At 36.7% G+C, this 15,282-nt stretch overlaps 1 pseudogene; it reads right to left on the bottom strand.

The window, feature by feature from the left end:
* Positions 1 to 13,580: 13,580 nt before the first annotated feature.
* LOC114205692 (glyceraldehyde-3-phosphate dehydrogenase pseudogene) lies at positions 13,581 to 14,580 on the bottom strand (annotated as a pseudogene).
* Positions 14,581 to 15,282: the final 702 nt, after the last annotated feature.

Genomic DNA, 15,282 nt, shown 5'->3' with positions numbered 1-15,282 from the left:
TATCCATTTCCTCTAGGTTGTCCAGTTTGTTGGAATATAGTTTTTAATAATATTCTCTTTTGTATTTCTGTGATGTCAGTTGTTTCTCCTCTCTCATTCTTGATTTTATTTATCCAGGTCCTTTCTCTTTTTTTATTGATGAGTCTAAGTGTTTGTCAATTTTGTTTATTTTTTCAAAAACAAATTTCTGGTTTGATTGATTCCCTCTTTCTTTTTTAGCCTTTATATCATTTATACTACTACAACCTTTATAATTTCCTTTCTTCTGCCCATCTGGGGCTTTGTTCTTTTTCTACTTTCTTTAGGTGTAAGGTTAGATTGCTTATTTGAACTATTCTTTTTTCTTAAGGTAAGTCTGTATTTCTATACACTTCCCTCTTAGAACTGCTTTTGCTGTGTCTCAAAGATTTTGTACCATTGTTTTTTCATTTTGACTTGTTTGCGTGTATTTTTTAAATTTATTTCTTGATTACTTTGTTGAGCCATGGGTTATTCAGTATCATGTTGTTTAGTCGTGTTTGTGTTTTTTCCCTTTTTTGTGATTTATTTCTAGTTTCATACTGTTGTGATTAGAAAATAATAATGCATGGTATGAATTCAATCTTCTTAAGTTTATTAAGTCTTGTTTTATGGCCTAATATGTTATCTATAATAGAGAATGTTCCATGTTCACTAGAAAAGAATGTGTATTCTGGTTTTATTTTTTTGAGTGGAATGTTCTTTATATTTGTTATGTCCATCAAATCCAATGTGCCATCAAACACATTGTTTCCTCATTGATTTTCTGCCTGGATGATCCATCCATTGATGTATGTGGGGTGTTAAAGTGCCCTACTATTGTTGTTTTACCATTAATTTTTCTTTGTGTTCATTAATATTTGCTTTATATATTTAGGTGTTCTAGTGTAGGGTACATAGATATTTATAATGGTTATATCCTTTTTATGGATTGATACCTTTATCATTTTGTAATGCCCTTCTTTGTCTCTTGTTACAGTCTTAGTTTCAGACTCTATTTCGTCTGATATAAGTATTGCTACCCCAGCTTTTTTTTTTCTACTTCCATTTGCATGGAAATATTTTTCCATCCCTTCACTTTCACTTCGTATGTGTCATTGGTTTGAGTTGAGTCTCTTGTAGGCAGCATATACGTGAGTCTTATTTTATAATCCATTCCACCATGCTGTGTCTTTTCATTGGGATATTTAGTCCATTTATATTCGAAGTAATTATTGGTAAGTGTGTACTTACTGCCATTTTAAAAATGTGTTTTCTGGTTGGCTTTGTAGTACTTCTTTGCGACTTTCTTCTTCTCTTGCCTTTCTTTTTGGTTGATGAGCTTCTGTAGCATTAACTTTGGCATTCCTTCTCTTTACTTTTTGTGTATGTAACATAGATTTTGGATTTGTGGTTACTGTGCAGTTCATTTATAACATCCTATGTAAACAGCAGTCTATTACTTTGATGGTCATTTCAGTTCAAACATATTCTAGGAGAAAAAAAGAAAAAGGAGAAAGCTTGTTTTGTTTTTCACCCTAACTTTTCACTACCTTTTCCATGTTTTGTGTACATGTCATATTTTACATCTTCTTATTCATAATAGGGACTATGTCTAATTACGGACATTTATTTTCCACTAAAAGAAGGTACTTTAACATTTCTTCTAAGGCTGGTTTAGTGGTGATAAAATCATTTGCTTTTGTTTGGGAAACTCTTTTCTCACCTTCAAACCTGAATGATAACCTTGCTGGGTAAAGTACTCCTGGTTGTAGGGATTTTTTTTTTTCCTTTCAACACTTTGAATATATCATGCCACTCCCTTCTGACTTACAAAGTCTCCACTGAAAAATTAGCTGATAGCCTTATAGGTTTACCCTTAAGGTAATTTGTAGGTAACTTTTTGTTTCTCTCTTGCTGCTTTTAAAATTCTCTCTTTATCTTGAAACTTTGACATTTATTTATTATGTGCCATGGTGTGGCCCTTCCAGGGTTCATCTTGTTTGGAATTCTCTCTGATTCTTGGACTTGGATATCTATTTCCTTCCCTACATTAGGGAAGTTTTCAGTTATTTCTTCAAATAAGTTTTCTACACTTTTCTCTCTCTTCTTTTTCTTTTGGGACCCTATAATGTGAATGTTTGTTCACTTGATGTTGCTCAAGATATCTCCTAATCTATCCTCACTTAAAAAAATATATTTTCTCTTTTTGCTGTTTAGCTTGAGTGCTTCCCATTACCCTTCCTGAGTGTTGATGCATTCTTCTGCATCCTCTAATCTACTGTTGATTCCTCTAGTGTTTGTGTGTGTGTGTTTTATTTCAGTTACTGTATACTTCAGCTCTGATTGGTTCTTTTAGTATTTTTAGTCTCTTTTTTCAAAGTCTCACTGAGATCTTTCACTCTTTTCTCCAGCCCAGTGAGTATTTTTACAAGCACTACTTGAAATTATTTATCAGGCATATTGCTTATCTATCTCTGTTTCATTTAGTTCTTTTTCTGAGGATTTTTCTTGTTCTTTCTTTTGGAGCATATTCCTCTGTCTCCCCATTTTGCTGACTTTGGATTAGACAAAGTGGCTACCTCTAAGTTTGAAAAAGTGGTCTTGTTCATTGTGTACTCTATAGAGGCTGTGTGTGCTTGGTGACTTTTACTAGGTGCCTGGAGCTGTGGCTGTATATGCTAGTTGCTCTTTAAAGCACAGGTTCTTAGAGAAAGAAGAAAATAATAAAAGAAAAAAATTAAAATAAAAATAAGGAAAATGAGTAGAAAAATTCAGAAAAGAGAAAAAAATTAAAACAAAATTTTAAAAATAAAATAGAAATAATTTAATTAAAAAAATAAAATAAAACCCAATAAATACTCCCATGACTTATTTTCTGTGCCCCAGCAACACAGGGTCTGATGTGGGCTTACAAACTGTCACTTAGGTCATAAGCTCACTGTGATCTGGACCTTGTTCTGGTCTGGACTTTTAAGGTAAAGGTCGAGAGAGTGTCCCCACAGCTCCTTGATCCTTTTAAACCATATTTGTTTTTTTTATTTTTCTGTGTCCCAGTGTGACAGAGGCTGATGGCTTGGGGATTCTGGGATTGCTGAGGGTACAAGCTCCCTATAAGGACCACACCTGCCAGTATGGTGTTGGGACCAGCCTGTTATGGTATCCAGACTCTTCTCCAGTCTTGGCTTTAAGGAACAGTGGGAAAGAGCATTGCTGCTACTTCTTGGTTCTTCTAAGCCCCAGCTTTTTTCCTGTGTCCCAGCCTGACTAGGTCTGGTCTGGGCTTGTGAACTGTGGGCTTGCTGAAGTTGCAAGCTCACAGTGACAGCCAGACCTGCCTGTTTTGGTGTATAGACCTTGCCCTGGTCTAAGATTTTAAAATGGAATGGGAACATCAACCATGTCTTTATCCAGTCCCTCTGACCTGGAGAGTGTTCCAGCAGCTTCTCTGCCCTTTGACAGAGTTCTAGTATGGTCTCTGTTATATGCTACCTGCTTTTTTAAAACCTTTTTTTTTTTTTCTTTTTCTGTGTCCAAGGACAAAAGGATTTTGTTCCTAGTCCCTCAGTACTATCTGCCTACCACTGCTGTGCAAAGTGTTAGGGGTAGGAGTTCCCCCCACTATGTCTTCCATCTCTCCTGATATTCTTTTGCCATTCTGTCTTTGGTTTTCAGTAGCTGTTCAGTCAGTCCTCAGTGTTTCTTCAGGAGGAATTGATGTATTAATAGGTGTAATCTGGTGTCCTTTGTGGAGGAGGTGAGGTCAGGGTCTTCCTAGGTTGCCATCTTGGACCAGAACTCTCTTATTTTTGTTTTATTATTGTTTGATCTAATTTTCCCTCTTATCACCTTCTACATGAATTTTATGGAAAATGTCTCTTTCTGTCTCATTAAAGATACCTGTAGTAGATTAAAAAAATGGCCATAAATTTTTTTGCTATTTCTTCTGTTGAGAAACTCAAGACTATTTCATTTCTCCTTAGATCTAACTGGCCTTGTGACTAGTTTTTACTAATAGAATACAGCAGAAGAGATACTATGTAATTTCTGAGGCAGAATTTTAAGAGATTTTCATCTTCTGCCTTCACAACTTAGAACATTTCCATTCAGAACCACCATGCTATGAAAAAACCAAATAAGCTGAAGAAGAGATCATATGAAAGGTGGAAAGACATGCTGTCCAGGCCCAGCTAAGCCTCCAGCCTACAGCCAGCAGCAACTGCTAGCCATGTCATTCTGCTATCTTGAATGTTTTAGCCCCAGTCAAGCTTCCAGTTGAATATAGTCTCAGACAACACCATGGGAAACAGAAAATATATATAGCTGATCCAAGTCAACCTAAAAATCATAAATGATAATACTTGTTTTAAGCCACTAAGTTTTTGGCAAGTTGCTATGTGGCAATAGACAAAAAAGATACATTTGGTTTTCTAAATTTTTCTCCTATTTCTTGTCATAGAATAGTTTCTTTTCTTGCATCTTTTTTTAATTTTTAAGGTGCTACTTTTTTGCTGATTCAATAGAGCATTTTCCCACTGGTACCCATGTGTGAGTGTACATACAAATCTGCACCTGTGCAAGCATAATCATAATTTAATCCTTAAATATTTGTTCATGTTTCATAAAAACTATACCTTTTAGGTTGCAGTATCTCATTACCAGTTTCCCCTCCTCTGTTTCTACTTTTCTTGATGCTATAAAGTTAAAGTGCATTTTTTGAAAATTAGCTTAGGGAGCATGAGTATGGTGAGTACAATGTTTTTCTGAATACTTCTGAGTTTTTCTGGAGACAGAGAATGAGAGACTCTGAACAGAAGACTGAAAAAGGATGACAGGCATATTATCTTCTTACATTCTTTGTTCTGTTTCATTATAGCAAGCATGAGTATGCCTCTGATTTTGTTGTTATTGGGAACTCAGGTCAAAATTCCTTCCATATTCTAGACACCATAACTTAATAGCAATCATATCTTTATAGATATGTTGGTGCTAAAGCAGGGGCTGTCATTCAGATAAGATTTTTTAAAAGGTGGTGGAATTGTGAAATTTTACACACACACACACACACACACACACACACACACACACACACGTATGTTTCTGCCCCTTGTTCTGGGCACAGAACTCCTAAATCTCTTGGAATTTCCTGGGTGAGAGTAATTTCTTTTTGTTTTAATGAGGTCACTCTTAGTGGGTTCCTAGATAGTTTCAGGATGGGGGCTGTTCACCAGGAAGTCCAAGTCATTATTAGAAGCTTGAAACTTTCATCTCCACCCCGATTCTCTGAAAAAGGAGTGGGGTTGAAGATTGAGTTAATGATTAATTATGCCTACATGATGAAGTCTCCATAAAAAAAAAAAGGTAAAAAAAAAAAAAAGTTTCCAGGTTGGTGAACATATCTGCAGGATGGGAGGGTGGCACCCCAAATCCATAGCAATATAAATCCCTGCTCCTGGGACCTTTCCAGACCTTTCCCTATGTATCTATCTCTTAATCTGGCTGTTCTTTTATATCCTTTATTATATAATAAACCTGTAAACATAAATAAATATTTCCCTGAGTTCTATGAACTGTTCCATCAAATGATGGCATCTGAGGAGGGGGTCATGGAAACCTGGACTTGCAAATGATATCTGAGGTAGGTTAGGAAGGCAGTATTATGAATCCTTAATCTGTGGGGTCCGCACTAACTCTGATTGGTGTCAGAATTGAATTGATTTGTAGAACACCAGCTTGTATCACAGAGAATTGTTTGGGGTTGGGGGAGGAATCCACACATTTGATATCAAAAGTGTTCTGAGTGTAGAAGTAGTGACAGTGAAGGAAAAGCAGTGAATTCTCCCTCTAGACGGGAATTCATAATAAACTTTCCTAAATCTAGCCATTAAGTGTCATATACAATTCCACTCAAACAATTGAAAATCGTTTAATTTTCAAATAAGCTCTATGTTTTTAAAGATGAATCATTTACATTTTTCAGTATTAACACTGATGTGAGTACATTTTAAGGAGAGCTAATAGCAATGCCAATATTTCTTCTTGAATTGATATACAAGCAGAAAAATAACTTACTAAAACAAAAATGAAATAGAGTTTGGGAACTTTTTTTTTATTAACATGTAATATTTTTTTCAGGGGTACAGGTCCGTGATTCATTAGTCTTACACAATTCACAGCGCTCACCATAGCACATACCCTCCCCAATGTCTATCACCCAGCCACCCCATCCCTCCCACCCCCACCACTCCAGCAACCCTCAGTTTGTTTCCTGAGGTTAAGAATTCCTATCAGTGAGATTATATGATACTTCTCTTCCTCTGATTGACTTATTTTGCTTAGCATAATACCCTCTAGTTCAATCCATGTGGTTGCAAATGGCAAGATTTCATTTTTGATGGCTGCATAATATTCCATTGTGTATATATATCACATCTTCTTTATCCATGCATCTGTTGATGGACATCTAGGCTCTTTCCATAGTTTGGCTATTGTGGACATTGCTGCTATAAATATTGGGGTGCATGTGCCCCTTTAGATCACTACATTTGTATCTTTACAGTAAATACCCAGTAGTGCAATTGCTGGGTCATAAGGTAGCTCTATTCTCAACTTTTTGAGGAAACTCCATACTGTTTTCCAGAGTGGTTGCACCAGCTTGCATTCCCACCAACAGTGTAGGACGGTTCCCCTTTCTCCACATCCTCAGCAACATCTGTCATTTCCTGACATGTTAATTTTAGTCATTTTGACTGGTGTGAGGTGGTATCTCATTGAGGTTTTGATTTGAATTTCCCTGATGCTGAGCGATGTTGAGCACTTTTTCATGTGTCTGTTGGCCATTTGGATGACTTCTTTTCAGAAATGTCTGTTCATGTCTTCTGCCCATTTCTTGATTGGATCATTTGTTCTTTGGGTGTTGAGTTTCGTAAGTTCTTTATAGATTTTGGATACTAGTCCTTTATCTGATATGTCATTTGCAAATATCTTCTCCCATTCTGTCAGTTGTCTTTTGGTTTTGTTGACTGTTTCCTTTGCTGTGCAAAAGCTTTTTATCTTGATGAAATCACAATAGTTCATTTTTGCCCTTGCTTCCCTTGCCTTTGGCAATGTTTCTAGGAGTAAGTGGCTGCAGCTGAGGTTGAAGAAGTTGCTGCCTGTGTTCTCCTCAAGGATTTTGATGGATTCCTGTCTCACATTGAGGTCTTTCATCCATTTGGAGTCTATTTTTGTGTGTGGTGTAGGGAAATGGTCCAGTTTAATTCTTCTTCATGTGGCTGTCCAATTTTCCCAAAACCATTTGTTGAAAAGACTGTCTTTTTTCCACTGGACATTCTTTCCTGTTTTGTCAAAGATGAGTTGACCATAGAGTTGAGGGTCCATGTCTGGCTCTCTGTTTTGTTCCATTGATCTATGTGGGTTTTTTTTGTTTTGTTTTGTTTTATTTTGTTTTTTTGTGCCAGTACCATATTATCTTGATGATGACAGCTTTGTAATAGAGCTTGAAATCCAGAATTGTGATGCCACCAGCTTTCCTTTTCTTTTTCAACATTCCTCTGTCTATTCGGGGTCTTTCCTGGTTCCATACAAATCTTTGAAAAAAGTGGATGGTATTTTGATAGGGATTGCATTAAATGTGTAGCTTGCTCTAGGTAGCATACATACACATTTTCACAATATTTGTTCTTACAATCCATGAGCATGGAATGCTTTTCTATTTCTTTGTGTCTTCCTCAATTTCTTTCATGAGTATTTTATAGTTTTCTGAGTACAGATCTTTTGCCTCTTTGGTTAGATTTAGTCCTAAGTATCTTATGGTTTCGGGTGCAATTGTAAATGGGATCGACTCCTTGATTTCTCTTTCTTCTCTCTTGGTGGTGGTGTATAGAAATGCAACTGATTTCTGTGCATTGATTTTATATCCTTCCACTTTACTGAATTCCTGTATGAGTTCTAGCAGTTTTGGGGTGGAGTCTTTTGGGTTTTCCACATAAAGTATCATATAATCTGCAAAAAGTGAGAGTTCCAATTCTTCTTTGCCAATTCAGATGCCTTTTATTTCTTTTTGTTGTCTGATTGCTGAGGCTAGGAATTCTAGTACTATGTTGAATAGCAGTGGTGATAGTGGACATCCCTGCTATGTTCCTGACCTTGGGGGAAAAGTTCTCAGTTTTTCCTAACAGTATGATATTCGCTGTGGGTTTTTCATAGGTTGCTTTTATGATATTGAGGTATGTACCCATTATCCCTACACTCTGAAGAGTTTTAATCAAGAAAGGATGGTATACTTTGTCAAGTGTGTTTTCTGCATCTATTGAGAGGATCATATGATTCTTGTTCTTTCTTTTATTAATATATTGTATCACATTGATTGATTTGTGGATGTTGAACCAACCTTGCAGCCCAAGAATAAATCCCACTTGGTCATGGTGAATAATCCTTTTAATGTACTGTTGGATCCTATTGGCTAGTATTTTGGTCAGAATTTTTGCATCCATGTTCATCAGGGATATTGGTCTGTAGTTCTTTTTTAGGGGGTCTTTGGTTTTGGGATCAAGATAATGCTGGCCACATAAAATGAGTTTGGAAGTTTTCCTTCCATTTGTATTCTTTGAAACAGTATCTGAAGAATAGGTATTAATTCTTCTTTAAATGTTTGGTAGAATTCCCCTGGGAAGCCATCTGGCCCTGGGCTTTTGTTTGTTGGGAGATTTTTGATGACTGCCTCAATTTCCTTACTGGTTATGGGTCTGTTCAGGTTTTCTATTTCTTCCTGGTTCAGTTTTGGTAGTATATACATCTCTAGAAATGCATCCATTTCTTCCAAATTATCTAATTTGCTGGCATATAGTTGCTCATAATATGTTCTTACAATTGTATTTCTTTGGTGTTGGTTGTGATCTCCCCTCTTTCATTCATGATTTTATTTATTTGGGTCCTTTCTAAGTCTGGCCAGGGGTTTATCAATCTTGTTAATTCTTTCAAAGAACGAGCTCCTAGTTTTGTTGATCTTTTCCACTGTTCTTTTGGTTTCTATTTCATTGATTTCTGCTCTGATCTGTAGTATTTCTCTTCTCCTGCTGGGTTTAGGCTTTATTTGCTGTTCTTTCTCCAGCTCCTTTAGGTGTAGGGTTAGGTTGTGTATTTGAGACCTTTCTTATTTCTTGGGAAAGGCTTGTATAAGCTATATATTTTCCTCTTAGTACTGCCTTTGCTGCATCCCAAAGATTTTGAACAGTTGTTTTCATTTTCATTTGTTTCCATGAATTTTTTAATTCTTCTTTAATTTCCTGGTTGACCTATTCATTCTCTAGTAGGAAGCTCTTTAGCCTCCATGTATTTGAGTCCTTCTGACTTTCCTCTTGTGATTGAGTTCTAGTTTCAAAGCATTGTGGTCTGAAAATATGCAGGGAATGATCCCAATCTTTTGGTACCGGTTGAGACGTGATTTGTGACCCAGGATGTGATCTATTCTGGAGAATGTCTTTTTTACAGATACTGAGAAAAGAAGCCGAACACCTACACTTTGGTCAGACTACAGTCATTTTCTTGTTATGTTTGAATAAAGAGTAATAGATTTCATGATTAAAATATTACAAAGTGATTTCCAAAAGTTGGGTATGGACTATATAAGCATTAATTAAGTTAGACTTTGCATATTTCTGTGTGAGTACTTGTGCACTTAGGAATATGAATGAAATAAGCATACAACAGCACAAATAGAAGGGAAAATTGTTTTATATTTCATTATTTGTAGAAAAAATGTAGTTCTGAACTTGTATAATGATACAAAGTGTATTCTATTTTCAAAATACTCTTACATCTGTGATATATACTACAAAAGAAACTGCAGAAGTGTACAGAGTATTTTCAGTCTAAGACGATTTTGCCAGCAATATTATCCTCACTTGAAAGGGCAACTAGGCTTTGCTTAATAAAGCTTTGAACCTCCTCTGTCTTAAATCTCTTCTAATAATATTAAGCTAGCACTTAAACACTGAAATGCACCATGTCATTAATACCAGATAGAATTTTCCAGAAGACCCTTTACCATCACCAAACACAAGGTCTAACATCTTCTCCAGGAATAATTCTAAGGCCACATAGAAAGAGAGTGCTTGCCTCTTTGTAAGCCAGGAACAGTTGTAATGTGACAAATTTTCACTGATACAGTTGTGTATCTTACTAATGTACAATAGCAAACTTAGCTACTTCTCCCCTGCCACCTCCACATTCTTTCCTAGTGTCTATCACCATGTCAATTATATTTTGTTCAGGGGAGATATGGCACACTGTTTATTATTTCATTCATCACATTTTGTAACAAGTTCATTATATGGGGGAATCATTGAGATGCTTTATTTATAGGAGGAGGGAGATGGAATTGTAGCAGCTCTGTTCTTGAGGCATATACAATTGGACCATTTTCTACCAGGTTATGGTGTGTGATTCCAACGCTTATGAATTCTTTCATCCCTAGTTCAGATTCTACTTTTCTAGAACATTCTAGCTCACTAAAAATTCCCTGCATCTAACCTTCTCTTCCTATACAGATGAAGAGAGATATTTAGGTACAGATTACAGATTGATATCCATATAATAAATAATTTAATCATACAAAATTTAAAAAAAGATGCATTTACCATTTTTTAATGAAAAGGTGTATATCCCTAAAAGAAGAAAACGTAATATTTATGCCAACACTCAAGAAATACATTCTCCTAAGTATTTTATCACATTGTAATGAAAGAAAAAAATCAGTGAAATATAGTTTTAATACCTCTCCATATGATGACTGTAACAAATAATTAGATGTGAAATCACAATGTTTGATATTGGCCTTTATAGTCAGTGGCATGAAGGAACATTGAAAGCCTGAAGTGTGTTATCTGCTTAATTCATTGTACATAATTTTTTAACTTCAAAACATGCAATATTTTATACAATGTTTACTTTTTAAATAATGTGTTACTTCTCTGCATTGTTTCCTGGGGACAGTTTGAAACAAAATTACAAAGTTTGATGGCAGTAGAATATTTTGCAGAGGGTTTCTAAAATCTACCTTTGATTGCAGAGTCTAGCATTGCCCCAAGAAGCTCTTTATAAGTTGATAAGCAGGCAGTTGGGGAGTGTCATGGAATCCCAGCATGTTTGAAGATAAAAGGACATTCTTTGCAAGTCAAATGAAGATGACCTATTTACAATTTCGTTTTTACTTCACCACAGATGATTTGGAGTTTTGTAAGTATAAAACAAGGGGGAAAAGCTTCCATTTAACCTTCAGTGTCAAACAATAAAAGGAGCATTATCTGTAAGTAGGTCTTTCTGTGTCTCCTATTATTTGAAATATATTAAAATAAAAAAGATAATAGCATTGATGTTAGCAATAGTAAAAGAAATAGCCTTTCCTTTTTAAATTCATTATAAGCTTCAGATATTTTTGTTTTTACTAAACTATAGTTAGCTTTTTGGAGTTGTTTTATCTTACTGTCCTGTGCGTGTGTGTGTGTGTGTGTGTGTGTGTGTGTGTGTGTGCAGTGCCCTCTTCCCTTTACTTAAGTATTTGGACAATGCAAGCAATTTGAAATATTTTCTTATAGCATATTTATGTCCAAGAAGTAATCCTTTGTGTTTTATGTGTGGTGGTCTCCTGTAAGGAAACAATAACATATATGCCAAATAACGTTTGATTTGTTATCCAAATCATTGAAGGTGTTTGTATGTGTAGTTAGGGAGGTCAAGCATTGAGACAGTTCAGTGACAAGTACAGGAATGTATAAAAAGGAATGACAGTGAAAAATACTCATAAAATTGTAATACTGAAGGTTTCTTAGATGTACTTCCTTCAAATATAAATCCCTTCAAAAGCTTATTCTTCAGCCTCTGCTTGAACATTCCAATTGTAGGAATCCTAATATTTTCTTGCCAGTATTTTCTTATGGAGGTCACAGTAATCATTAGAATTTCCCTTTTATTACATCCATTCTTTAATATTAATCTCCTCTATAAGGAGTATTAATATGTGTACTAATCCTAATCAAATATTATCCCATTTATTTTGCTCATTAGTTTTTTTAAGATAGATACACCTAAACTCAGTCATTTTCATATTTCATTATTACAATAAAGTTAAAGAATATTTGGGGGAAAATAAAAAAATTCTACCACCCAAAATTATTTTATTCCTGTGTATTTTTTTTTGCCTCTAAGCTAGAAAAAATGTTTTGTAACTTTTCCCACTTCTAATTCTTTGTTCTGTAGACACAAAGAATATGTATATTCTTTTTCCACATGTAAGCCTTCAAATATTTAACAGAGTTATATTCCTTGATTGATAGCCCATATCTAGGTTCATAGTATCACGTGACAATTAGAGATTAGTCAAATGTGATTTCAGAACCCCTCATGTTCCTGTTTGATCTCCTTTGTATATGCTCTGGTTAATCAACTATAAAAATATCAGCCCAAAGGGAAATGGTATCTAGATGTGGCCTGGAGACCACATATAACTTGATGGGGGCATTACCTACATTTTTGTTAATACAACTTGCATCTGTATTTATGTTGGTTCCCATCTGATTCCTGAGTTTTGTAAGCTTTCAGGCAGTATCATTTTCTTTCTTTTTTTTAGTATAAATATGTCAGTTCAGTTTCTACCTCTATTTGTTATAATAATTCTCTATTGTATATTCCTAATTTCAGAACTGTACACTTTGTTTTTATAGTTTATCTTTTAGCTACCATTTCAGTTTACTTATTGATGTTAGGGAATCATGATCTCCATTTTAACTACACTTTATAATTGTGTATCTATGTTTTCACTCAAGTAGCCAATTAAAGTTTCGTCTATACAGGGCTGAAGAAAATGTCAAAAACAAATGACACTTGCTAATGGCACTATACCAAAGGAGATAAACTCCATCAATCACTATTATTTGGATGTCATCCATCTTACCTGTGTTTATATGAGTTGACACCACTGTGTTAGACACTACTGAATTAGCTTTTTTAGTAAAAGTAAGAAATACAATGATTTAGAATGACCATTCGCTTGATGAAATCGATGATAATGTTAAGTAAACACCATTTTCTTTTTAATTACTTCTTTCTGGATTTTTAGCATTTTATTGGGAAGATGGACAGATTGTAGTGCTTGTTGAGTAAGAAAACTACTAAGTCATGAGTGGTCACAGAGGACTTTATTCTTACTCATCCTCACCCCTCATTATCATCCTTAAACCCTTCTAGTACCGAGATCCTGCTAAATGCTTGAGCACATGTTCTATACTGTAAGAATCTCACTTAACAACAGGAAATTCAGGATCATATTTATGGTTACTGGCCACTAAGAGGCATTGAATTTTCTTTTTTCTTTTTGGCTGGGTACAGTATACTTTATTGACGGTGCATGACAAGGTAGGGCTCCCCAAGCCCCTCCCCTTCTTCAGGGGGTCTGGGATGGAAACGGTGGAGGTTGGGAGATTTTTAGTGTTTTGGGGGATAAGTTGGGGCAGGGACTCCCCAGCACCTGAGGGCCTCTCTCTTCCTCTTGCTCTCACTGGGGCTGGTGGTCCAGGGGGCTCTTTCTACTTGGAGGCCATGTGGACCATAAGGTCCACCACCCAGTTGCTGTAGCCGAATTGTCATATCAGGAAATGAGCTTGACATAGTGGTCGTTGAGAGCAATGTCAGCCCTGGCATCGAAGGTGGAGGAGTGGGTGTCACTGTTAAAGTCACAGGAGACAACCTGGTCCTCAATGTACCCCAGGATGCCCTTGAGGGGGCCCTCTCATGCCTGCTTCACCACCTTCTTGTTGTCCTCGTATTTGGCAGCTTTCTCCAGGTGGCAGGTCAGATCCACGATGGATACGTTGGGGGTGGGGACACGGAAGGCCATGCCAGTGAGCTTCCCGTTCAGCTCAGGGATGACCGTGCCCACAGCCTTGGCAGTGCCAGTGGAAGCAGGGATGATGTTCTGGGCAGCCCCTCGGCCGTCGTGCCACAGCTTCCCAGAGGGACCGTCCGCGGTCTTCTGGGTGGCAGTGATGGCATGGACAGTGGTCATGAGTCCCTCCACGATGCCGAAGTTGTCATGGATGACCTTGGCCAGAGGAGCCAAGCAGTTGGTGGTGCAGGAGACATTGCTGACAATCTTGAGGGAGTTGTCATACTTCTCATGGTTCACACCCATCACGAACATGGGGGCATCAGCAGAGGGAGAAGAGATGATGACCGTCTTGGCCCCACTCTTCAAGTGAGCCCCAGCCTTCTCCATGGTGGTGAAGACCCCAGTGGACTCCACAACATACTCAGCACCAACATCACCCCATTTGATGTTGGCGGGATCTCACTCCTGGAAGATGGAGATGGACTTTCCATTGATGACAAGCTTCCCGTTCTCAGCCTTGACTGTGCTGTGGAATTTGCCATGGGTGGAATCAATCATACTGGAACATGTAGACCATGTAGTTGAGGTCAATGAAGGGGTCATTGATGGCAACAATATCCACCTTGCCAGAGTCAAAAGCAGCCCTGGTGAACCAGGCGCCCAATACGGCCAAATCCATTCACTCCGACCTTCACCATCCTATCTCAGGGACGCGGCTTGCACTGCACCAGAATATGTGGCTGTCTGTCCAACGGGGAGGAGCTTTGCTCTAATGAGTTACTTGATTACTTGAGTTACTTGATTCTTAAAAATCCTATTATTTTCCCAATGCATTATGCAATAAGCAGATCTTACACTCATGAATATCATTACTGTAGTGATAAGGATTCTTCTTGATGCTCCATAACCAAACAGCTCGAAGACATGATCTTTGAAGCAATGGGTTGGTGTTAAACTCCATGAGTATGGCCTAGTAAAAGCTACCAGGCAAGATGGTGTAATGGCATTTTTGGTCTGTTTTCCTTTTAGAAAAAGTTAAAAAACTGCAGTACAATTTAATTTCCACTGTCCCTTTTACTCTCAATTTGAGACATTCAAAAGCCTTGTACCCGTGTTTGTATGTTTTTGGTTTTGTTACCTCATTCTTTCAGAGAGACATTAAAAGAGCTATCAGAAGTATTTTATAAAGTATTAAAGTCATCTGTCCCTTTCTCTTGTTGAGGGAGAACACTATTTATTGGAATAATCTATGCATTGAACTATCCTGGTATGAATATGAAAGCCCCTCAGCATGTGGACTATCATCTAATGTCTCCATAATGTACAACACTGCATATTTGTAATAAGGGCAGGGTAAAGATGATGTTAAAATGTTAAAAATATTTTGTAGAAAATAATCA

Source organism: Eumetopias jubatus, unplaced genomic scaffold (assembly GCF_037043125.1).
Source record: "Eumetopias jubatus isolate StellerSeaLion01/CBP00866 unplaced genomic scaffold, mEumJub1_p1.0 scaffold_1, whole genome shotgun sequence".
Lineage (NCBI taxonomy): Eukaryota > Metazoa > Chordata > Mammalia > Carnivora > Otariidae > Eumetopias > Eumetopias jubatus.
The sequence above is the reverse complement of the archived record's forward strand: the minus strand, read 5'-3'. Positions and strand labels throughout refer to the sequence as shown.